Raw genomic sequence first — 8,015 nt, 5'->3', positions numbered from 1 at the left:
AGATACTACTATTTAGTTGTAGCTCTTACAATGTCGTGTTGTGCATACGGTTGCAAGACTCGGAAATCCAGAAATATCCCTGAAATAACATTTCACAGGTAAGATTCTAAGTATGGCTTTTTACATGTAGTACAGTACATTATACTACCTCCATTGTATTTCGCAGTCTCAGAAGCACCGTCCACTTTTTGTAAGAATGTTTAGGTTAGACTTGTTTATCGTCAATTTTTCCTGATGTTTCTTGTTCATGAAGAAAGGAGAGCAGAGTGGATTAAGGCCATTAGAAGGGAAAATTGGATACCTTCTCCTTACACCACAATATGTTCAGCACATTTCAAACCGGAATTATTTGATCGGTCCATGAAGAAAGTTGTTTTGAAGGTGAATGCAGTACCTACTGTTTTTTTGCAGCGTTCCCTTCTTACCTACAGAATTAGAGCACTCCACGCCTAGGAAGTTTTTCATTTTCACACCCTTCGTGGCCCTTGTCTTCCTTTGGCCGATACCTTCATTTTTCGAAGTGTAGGGGCCCTTCCATTTTTCCTCCTAATTAGTGTTAATAGAGGATGATTGTCCAGTTGTACTTCCTGTACGGTAGAATAAGACCCACGGTAGGCCTATCCCCTGCCTGTCGTAAAAGTCCCTGGGGGACGTGGGGGTAGAAGGACAACACCCACGATATCCCCTGCTTCTCATAAGAGGCTACTGGAAGGGGTCAGTTTGGGAGCATGGATTGGCAACCACGGGGCCCTTAGCTGAATCGTGGCAGTACTTCCACTTACTTTTGCCATATTATTTTAACCTATCATGTTCGACCTCCAATGGTCAACTCTTGTTCTTTTCCGACTCCGAGGCTATAAGAGAACTCGAGGGCTAGGGAGTCTTTCATTTTCTCGGCCTTCATGGCCCTTGTCTTTCTTTGGCCGATATCTTCATTTCTCTCTGATTAGTGTTTATAGAGGATGGTTGCCTAGTTGTATTCCCTCTTAAAACAATACTTACCACCACGTGTCGTAAAAGGCGATTAAGGGCCTAAAGGTCTCTTAACTTCGGAGTGTGGGTTGACGTCCACGTGCCCTTAGCTGAGTCCTACATTGTTTCCACTTGTGTCAGAGGATGATTTACTTCCTATTAAAACAATAATCACCTCCACCACCACTCCAAAATATGTAATACCGGTAAGCAATGTTGCTAAGCCCAGTTTGGTGATTTATTGCGCATTCCCCCAAAGCATTCAGATTGCGGTATGCCATTATTAATAGCCTATTCCTCATCTTTACTGATATCTGGTGAAGATTTGCATCTACTGTTTTCAATATACTGGATTTATAATACCGATAGTCAACTAGCGAGACGGAAAATTTAAAGCTGCAAGTCATCAGAGCTTAGTAAAAAATCATTAATAGGTCTGTTTGCCAGAAAATATTGTTACAGTTAATCGTCGTGTTATTTTGAAACGATTCGACTTAATTGAGTGATTCGAAGTTTCCCTACTCCCGAGAAAATGCCTTAGTTGGTATATATCCTATCCACAACGTAAGAACTGCCATGTTTTAGTAACCATGGGCGGCGTGGCCATTGGCTTCAAGCGATAGCCACAGAGAGTAGGCCTAGTGTAGCGGGCAGCTCCCTGTATTCTTTACTCCCTGCCAGAAACCGACCATCCCGTCCCAAGAAGTACTTTTATAACCTAATTAAGATTATTACACGCCATTTTCATATCTGAAGTAGCTACTTGTATTCCTATTGGCCAATGTAAAGTGGCACGTGATCTCCTTCCCGTCAAGAAAGTTAATCATAGCCCGTTACCAATCGCAGCACAATAAATGAAACTAGAGGCCTAAGGCCGCTTCGCGGCTTCTAACCGTCCAGACCAATGAGCTTGTCCAGATCCTATCCTAATGTCCGCACGGCAAGAACCACTCCAGGCCAATGGTCTGGTCCAGATCGTATCCTGACGTCCACACGGCAAGAACAACTCCTCACCAATGGTGTAACAATAATTACCACTACCAGCTATCGAAGCTGAGTTTCTAAATACAGAGGCTGGCAGCACTCAGCATCCTTTCCGAGAAGGCCGCGAGCGAGTAAACAAACGACAGTCGTTACGCGTGTTACGCGTGTGTGAGTCTTGACGCCCGAGCTAGACTAACGATTCAATAAGACGTGTCGATATCACAGATCCTACTTCGGATTATTTCAATAGAATCGTAAAAATTTCTGGCAGCGGTGGGATTCGAACCCACGCCTCCGAAGAGACTGGTGCCTTAAACCAGCGCCTTAGACCACTCGGCCACGCTACCTCCACTGCCGTTGCATGAGTAAGATGTATAATAGTTGAGGTAAAGAAGCTGGCTGTCGCCAGTAGGAGCTTTTAAATACTATTGTATCCGTTAAGGTGCGAGAAACGAGGTGAGAATCGAATCCGTTGCATTCTTATACATTACCTGAGTTATAAAACATTGAATAGTGCACTATATATGACCATTTTTAGAGCACATGTAACCCTTGTTTACAGGGTGATTCAAGAGTGATGACGTCGCATTTGACGTCATAGAGTTTTAGAAAGAAGAATTTAATATCGAGAAACAAAGTCTGAATTTTTGCTACTACGCAAGGGCGACGAATTTTATTGTCTAGAAATTCACTGTGGTGGTTAGCATGATTAGCTGCCACCCGCGGAGGCCCGGGTTCAATTCCCGGCTCTGCCACGAAATTTGAAAAGTGGTACGAGGGCTGGAACGGGGACACTCAGCCCTCGGGAAGCCAACTGAATAGAGGGGGCTTCGATTTTCCCTTCAGCCATCCTCTTGCCCCAATTTGTCCTCTTGAATTCCAACTTTATCTTCATATTGTGATCTTTCCTACTTTTGAAGACACCACTCAAATTTATTCGTCTACTGATGTCATTCCACGCCATATCTCCACTGACAGCTCGGAACATATCACTAAGTCAAGCAGCTCGTCTCCTTTCTCCCAAGTCTTCCCAGCCCAAACTTTGCAACATTTTTGTAACGCTACTCTTTTGTCGGAAATCACTCAGAACAAATCGAGCTGCTTTCCTTTGGATTTTTTTCAGTTCTTTCTTCTTCTTCTTCTTCTTCTTCTTCTTAATCTGCTTACCCTCCAAGCTTGGTTTTTCCCTCGGACTCAGCGAGGGATCCCACCTCTACCGCCTCAAGGGCACTGTCCTGGAGATTCAGACTTTGGGTTGGGGGATGAAACTGGGGAGAATGACCGGTACCACGCCCAGGCGGCCTCACCTGCTATGCTCAACAGGGGCCTTGTGGAGGGATGGGAAGATTGGATGGAACAGGCAAGAAAGAGGGAAGGAAGCGACCGTGGCCTTAAGTTAGGTACCACCCCGGCATTTGCCTGGTGGAGAAGTGGGAAACCACGGAAAACCACTTCTAGGATGGCTGAGGTGGGAATCGAACCCACCTCTACTCCGGAGGCTGAGTGGACCCCGTTCCAGCCCTCGTACCACTTTTCTAATTTCGTGGCAGAGCCGGGAATCGAACCCGGACCTCTGGGGGTGGCAGCTAATCACACTAACCACTATACCACAGAGGCGGACTTCCAGTTCTTTAATTAAGTAATCTTGGTCAGGGTCCCATACACTGGAACCCTACTCTTGTTGGGGTCTTACCAGAGACTTACATGCCTTCCCCTTTACATTCTTACAACAACCCCTAAATACCCTCATAACCATGTGCAGAGATCTGCACCCTTTATTTACAATCATATTTATGTGATTACCCCAATGAAGATATTTCCTTATATTAAGACCTAGGTACTTACAATGATCCCCAAAGGGCACTTTCACCTCCATCAACGCAGTAATTAAATCTGAGAGGACTTTTCCTGTTTGTGAAACTCACAACCTGACTTCTAACCCCGTTTATCATCATACCATTGCCTACTGCCCATTTCACAACATTTTCGAGGTCGTTTTGCAGTTGCTTACAATTTTGTAACTTATTTATTACTCTGTACAGAATAACATCATCTGCAAAAAGCCTTATATCTTATTCCACTTCTTTACACATATCATTGATATATCTAAGAAAATATAAAGGTCCAGTAATACTGCCTTGAGGAATTTCCTTCTTAATTATTACGGGGACAGATAAAGCTTCGCCTATTCTAATTCTGTGAGTTCTATTTTCTAGAAACATAGCCACCCATTCAGTCACTCTTTTGTCAAGTCCAATTGCACTCATTTTTGCCAGTAGTCTTCCATGATCTCCCCTATCAAATTCCGTGAGAACCGTGGATATAAGAATTTTACTTTGGGTTCATCGCATTGTTACCAGTGTTTTTGTTGGTCCAACTCCCCCCCCCCCTCCTTCCGGAAGAGAGGTTCAGTGTGGTTTTATCTTGAGGAAATAGGACAATTTGGTTGTTATATCTTACATGTACTTCGCGCTGACAATTCATATTTTTGTATGGTTCTTTGTACATGGAGGATGGCCAAATATTGTTTCAACAAAAGTCAATGAAATAAAAAAATAAAAACAGGAACCTGCTGGTAGATCATGTCCATTACTTTGTTCGCCCCCAGCACCCTGCAGGCGACCTGTACTTACAGCAACACCAAGGTACTAAACTCTTGTACTTACCGTTCCATCGTTGGTCGTCTGCTTCGGCTGCTTCGGTAGAGCAATGTCGTACTCTCGGATCTTGGGGTCGTTACGAGTTTTTCTATGACATTTCATTGGACCAATCGGTAGGGTTCAGAGGAGAGCATAACTACTTCAAATGAGGAGCAAAAATGTGTTTATTAAAATTATTTATTCAATGTAATCACGATAATTTATTTACTAAATAGGTAAAAAAAAGTCAGTTAAATTTGTCACAACTTGTTATAACGCAGTCACAATGCATAACGTGAGTGGTAAAATTATCTTTGTCTTAAAAATAATGAAAATGCAATGTAAGATTCGTGGACAGCAAAAGCCAGAAAAAGAATAGAAAACCTGAAAATCGGACAACATTGATCCAAACGATAACTGATAGTTAACGCACCCGATCCTGGAAAATCTGACCTTCAACAAGTAGAATTCCACATTTACATTTAATTAGGGTTATCCACCAGTCGACTGTCCTATCGGATAGCGGAACATCCCCCGAATGGATCCTTAATCGAACCAAATCGACTATCAAATCATGTCAGCGTCTTCCGGGCTTGTAGGCCGTGGTCCAGGAGCTAGTTAATGTTCCGACGTTTCACCGAAGACTGCATTCGGCATTGTCAAGTGTTCCGACTGACTTCAATAGCAGCGAAACTCTCAGTGGAATGAAGTGCTGTTGTAATCCCACCTCATAGTGAAGGCTACGGTACGTTGCTCGCCTATTGGCCGCCGGCCGTGAAAGCCTCAATTGCTACATAAATCGACTATCAGTTGCTTTGGATAGGTTGCGAAATATTACTTGAAAGCATGGTGTTCATTACAAGTTAACAGCAATTTTCACAATCAAAAATTAAAATTCCACCATATATTGTCTTCTCGTGACACCCTTAAATTACAGAGGAATCCCGATGCTGAAACATGCATCACCCCGAAGAGATGTTCGGAAGGAACCAACAACACTTGATCCGATGGGATCTTACGTTACATCGTTCTGAATGAACTAAACTGCGAAATGCAGGAAAACATTAATTCATTATCCGTTTAGAAGTAACGCCAAGCACTGGAGTTAAAGAAAAGTGATAAATCACTTGGAAATGTTCTTACTAAATCAACTTTCAGGTTATGAAACAGTTACGTCATTAAATTCATTAAAATACAAGTCTTCAATATAAAATAAACAATATGAAATCTTTCCCATTCTCTATGACTACGACTACAATTACAAATCTGTCTACCTACACTTATCCCATTAAACTAAACTGCACGTGATCGGTAGATCAATGTCCTACACAAATAATGAGAACAACGAAAAATGAAAATGAAATATACGAATAGACGAATCGAAACCGCATTCGTTGTGTAAATCCTGAAAAATGAACTAAATGTCAACGCACGGCACTATCATAATATGACGTACACCCAAACAATAAATCATAACGTAAAGAAAAAGAAACGAAAGTTCACCGAACTTGAACACACGCAGCTAAGCAGTAGGAACCATTAGCCAGGTTTCCACGTGGGACAACCATTACATTCATACAACGCTATTACGGCAGCACCTTCCGGCTAATAAGGATTATGCAGAAACATGGCCTAAATAGCACCTGCTAATATCTTCCACACTCGTATCCACTACTGCAAACACTAACATCGTTCAAGTCGATTCACAAAAATGCCTAACCTATGACTTGGCTAGAATCTGGAAATATTACTGTATCTATTTCCAAGCGTGAAATCGAAATTAAACAACATGTTCGAATAATGACCTATTATTCATTACAATGCGGTGAAGTTCACTAAATAAAAATAAACTCAAAACTCGTTTGATATTACGTAATATCACTGAAAACAATAATCACCACCATCACGATCTTCACGGCATAACTCGAGTGTGAGGCTCCAACTAACCTGTCATGTCAACACTCCAAACATGTATCATCGTGAACTGTCCAGTGAAGTAACTTCTCATCAACCTACGCAGGCTAAACTCGGAATCTAACAAAATTCATTTTCGCACCCGCAATGTTTCCAGTCCGTAATATTTTCGTCTCGTAATGATACAGAATTGAATTCGGTTTTCAATAATTAAATATTATCTTGACCGTGTGTCACAATGTATTTTATTTCTGAGGTCGGCTATCAGAAAATGCACTTCGATGGTATCAAATAGAATCGTCACCTAGACTTAACTGCCGTTACCTACGGTCTTACATAAAATAGTTCTCATGGGAGAACATAAACTTGTACTTAAAATAGGCGTTACAACGCACTCACTTGGATTTGACAATCCTTACACTCTTCAATCGTTCTGGATCGGTAAGGGCATCGCTGCTCTTATACAGACTGTCTCAGAAATATTACACATCAACTTATACAACATGTCACAAGTTTCCTCTCCATTAAACTACAGGGCCTCTTAATCTCGGCGTTCTGCTTATTCTACATCACTCGTAAAATACAGGCTTACTCTTTAACTTTCTCCTAATTATTCTCATAATATTTCATTTCCATTACAATCCATTTTCTTCTTGCTTGAGACTTTTTTAAATACAAGCGATCCCATAACCAAACAACTTTATAATGATCTCAAAATTAACTTTTCGAATTTTTTCCGAACCTCAGGAGCAAAATAGCATGCCGTAATTTTCTATATCACAAATACACGGTGCCACAAAATTTAAAATTCCCAAAATGCCAAACTTTATCATACTTCACTGGATTTCGATATAAACTGCAAATCTCGTTTACCTAACTGCCGAACTCATTATTATTATTATTATCATCTCAATTTAATCCTGACGTGAATATTATTATTATGATGTTGTTATTTGACGATATATTTTTAACGTTACCATTATTATAACTTTTACCGGCCCGAACATTACTTCATTGATTTTCATTGTAATATTTAATATCACTTTTTAAAAGAACTTTAAACACAGTTAAACGTCTCGCGTGCTGACATAAATAACACACAATTCGCCTCTACAATGGAATAACGACAGGACACAACATCGTCATCGCAACATACTTAATTCTACACACGTCACATTTACAACACGATGTTATGATTTATTAATTAATTAATTTAAAGGGACAAGCATTTACATCTCTAACTACAAAAACATAATATTTGAATTAGAAAGATCTGTAATTGTGCCGCTTGACGTGGCGTTATCTTGGCTTCATCTTGCTAGCCAGCCATCTCTGAACTTAGCCCCTCATAATGGTAGGAGTCATTCTTCGCTTAAATAGTACCTAATCAATACACTGATTCTGCACTCGTCTTGAAGTAACACACATTAATTCCCTTGAAATTATTAACTTAACGAGAAATTTTATTCTGTACACATACACAAAATTTAAACCACTCAGCCTCGT

General features: G+C 40.8%; 1 non-coding gene across 1 annotated transcript; it reads right to left on the bottom strand.

The window, feature by feature from the left end:
- Nucleotides 1-2,221: 2,221 nt before the first annotated feature.
- On the bottom strand, nucleotides 2,222-2,303 carry TRNAL-AAG (transfer RNA leucine (anticodon AAG)). Its single transcript has one exon. It is a non-coding gene; the product is annotated as a tRNA-Leu (tRNA).
- Nucleotides 2,304-8,015: the final 5,712 nt, after the last annotated feature.

The sequence above is a fragment of the Anabrus simplex genome, chromosome 3 (assembly GCF_040414725.1).
Source record: "Anabrus simplex isolate iqAnaSimp1 chromosome 3, ASM4041472v1, whole genome shotgun sequence".
Classification (NCBI taxonomy): Eukaryota; Metazoa; Arthropoda; class Insecta; order Orthoptera; family Tettigoniidae; genus Anabrus; species Anabrus simplex.
Note: the sequence above shows the minus strand (reverse complement) of the source record. Positions and strands in the feature narration are given on the sequence as shown.